The 3,210-nt window shown below is 28.4% G+C and overlaps 1 long non-coding RNA gene across 1 annotated transcript; it reads right to left on the bottom strand.

The window, feature by feature from the left end:
- Nucleotides 1-1,381: 1,381 nt before the first annotated feature.
- Nucleotides 1,382-2,798, bottom strand: LOC134719699 (uncharacterized). The gene is made up of 3 exons (XR_010107669.1): nucleotides 2,405-2,798; nucleotides 2,131-2,209; nucleotides 1,382-1,536 (listed from the first exon to the last, which is right to left on the bottom strand). It is a non-coding gene; the product is annotated as an uncharacterized LOC134719699 (long non-coding RNA).
- Between the last annotated feature and the right edge of the window lie 412 nt (nucleotides 2,799-3,210).

Raw genomic sequence — 3,210 nt, 5'->3', positions numbered from 1 at the left:
AAGGAATGTTGAAGACTAAAATTTTTATTCTATATTAAAAAATATATTAAAAGTATTTATCTAATTTAAACATAATTTAAAAAAAATAATATAAAGGTTAAATATAGATTATCTTGTTTAAAATTAAACAGGTGGGTAATTTATAACCTCTAACATATGGGATACTTATAAGTATAGTTCTTAATTAACATTTTGGAAGTAGGTAGGGGGGTAATAATTACCCGAGTAAGTTCAATAAATAGATAAGTTTTTAACTGTACAGTAAATAATCAATAGGCTTCTTTAACAAGATAATTATTATATTATCATACCATGTCACACTTTAAATTATCTGTGTTTGTATATGACATTATCAAGGTAGACAGTATTTACTTGAAGAGATAATTAAATATGTAATAGATGTGACAAATCAACTTCTGGATCTTGTGGAGTTACCTTTAACATGTGTTATATAAAATTCAAGAAGTTTCAAAAGGATAATAAAAATGACACTAATAAAGTTGCCTGTCTCATGTGTCTCTTCTAAGTAATAAATGATAAAATATTTTTATGAGTTTAAAATATCATATAGCAAAAAATATCATTTTATGATAAAACATAATAGAGTAAAGATGGAAAATTATGAAATTGATGAATATTTGATTCTAGATCCTGAATATCAGGATATGTTAAATGAATATATTTGTCTGATGACGAGGATGTGGATGAGAATCAGGATATGATTTACCAAATCTATCACTTAGATGATGAGGAGTTGGACTTAGTTTTACTTGTAATGATGGGAATGATAGAGGAAGAAGAAGAAGATGATGATGATGATGATGATGATGAGGGGTTTTATGAAATCAGTGATGATGAAATAGAAGATTGAGGAGGGGGGTGATCAGAACATAATTTAGGTATAGTGAATTTGAAATAATCATTTTAATAGTACATAAGGCGGTCTGGTCTGGCTGGTTTCTAGCTCTAAGTGGTAGATTTCGAACTCTTGGTTGATGTTGTCTTCTTCTTCTTCTTGGTCTTTGGTTAATGTTGATGGGTTGTTGGTTAATGTTGATGGGTTGATGTCGGAGTGGTCGATTTGGGAATAGAAGTTCGTAAAATCTTTGTATATTATTAGCAAGTTGTGGTCTGAATGCATATAAAGCACAGAGAATAATTTCTGCAAAATAAAGTTATTATACCCCTAGTTTTTGGTGGGGTTCGTGTTGTTTATTCTTTAGTTTTCTATGTTGTGTCATGTGTACTATTGTTTTTCTGTTTGTCTTTTTCATTTTTAGCCATGGCGTTGTCAGTTTGTTTTAGATTTACGAGTTTGACTGTCCCTTTGGTGTCTTTCGTCCCTCTTTTATTCGGTTTCTTTTATACTGTCTATCTTTTCTAAATTAAAAAGTTCTATACTGGAATTTGATGAATTAATAAAGTTTGATATTACAACTTGGTCTAGTGTAGAATGTGGTCTAGTTGATTTTTTTTGTAAATATTTCCTTACAAAGTGTATGGTGAAAAGGATTCCAACGAATATAGCTAGGGAAGCTGCAATGCAAAAAAAAGACAATTTTAAAATCTATCTTTTCTTTTAAATTTTTATTATAAAATTTTCATATTTTATTTCAACATACACACAAAAAAAAAAAAATGTAACTGAGAAGTCTAAGTTTTCTAATGGTTAAGGTAGTTCACCTTGCATTGTTAAAAATAAATAAATTCAACCTTTAGCTGAAAGTGGTCAGGTTTACCAGTTGTCTACCCAAATTGGTTGTAGCTATATATATAGTACAAATGTATTGTTGAACATGGTGTTGACTTCCATTCATTCTATCAATTCATTAAAATACAACTCTCTCTCCACTCTCTTTGATTGCTTATTTATATAATCAACCACTAAGATATACAATTGTCTACTAAAATTATAGGGTTGGTGGTTAAATTGTTTACCAAAAGTTTAATCCTATTTAGTTGTTTTAAATGTCATTTCATACATGTATTAAACATATTAAAAATATTTATGTTCTATTAAAACTCACCAAAAACAACCAAGATAACACTTTGTAATGCTTAGTTGTTTTAAATTTCATTTCATACATGTATTAAACATATTAAAAATAGTTATGTTCTATTAAAACTCACCAAAAACAACCAAGAGAACACTTTGTAAAGACAAAGTTGATGGTGGTGTGCTGGTAGTGGAAGTAATTGGTCTTTCTGTCTGTAATTTAAAAAATCATTATACCATTTTGTTTCAATAATATATTTTTTGTTTTATTATCTTATTTACATGTACATACTAAAAGATATCATTATCTATAAAAGAAATTATTTTATATCTTATTTACATATGTACATACTAAAAGATATCATTATCTATAAAAGAAATTATTTTATTTGTAGGATATACTCATACCTGATGGGAGGAAGCAGGTTCTGATGTTGTATAAGTGATGCTGGAGGTTGTGAATTTGGATGACTGAAAAAGAAGGAATAAAAAAACTAAAAAACTTTTCTTTTAAATTCTGATACAATGTAAATTATAGTTGTAATTTAATTTCACATTTGAAATACTTTTATTAAATATCTATAAAAAAATTAAGTATATTAACTTAATGCTGTTTTGGTTGTAATGTTGATGATAACTTGTTTCATTATCACCTTTATGATGGCCCTTTGCAGTTCTTGGTTTTTATTCTTTGGTGATTAGTTGATCAATTGCTTATTATGGAAATTAAAGGGGAGCGTTTCAAAACATAAATTGATTACAAAAAAATACACTCAAATAAAATCCAGTCTACAACTTACTTGACAAGGGATGCCTGCTATTGATATCAATTCTTTTGGGTTGTCGCAAGAAATATCCTCACACTGCGTAGATCCTGATTGTATGATAATTTGACGTAATTGTTTGGCATTCTCAATGAAAAGTGTTGATGGTTGGAAAAATCTTTCAAACCGAATCTCTCGAATGTTGTTTAGTTCTTGCAGGGAGATGTACTGCCATCCTGACTCTCACAAATATTTGTGATGGGTATAACCTTGGTTAAAACTCCAACAATAACACATAATCCGATAACTACTGTTTGCAACATTTTCATTTTTCACAATTTCAAAATGGCGGTAACTATATCAGTTTCGGGTGGGAGTGTGTTTTATTTTCCGGAGAAAAAATATACATAATATTTTTTGTGTTTTTCGATTCAAATAAAATATAAGAGA

The sequence above is a fragment of the Mytilus trossulus genome, chromosome 5, assembly GCF_036588685.1.
Source record: "Mytilus trossulus isolate FHL-02 chromosome 5, PNRI_Mtr1.1.1.hap1, whole genome shotgun sequence".
NCBI lineage: Eukaryota > Metazoa > Mollusca > Bivalvia > Mytilida > Mytilidae > Mytilus > Mytilus trossulus.
This window is presented reverse-complemented; position numbering and strand designations above follow the sequence as displayed.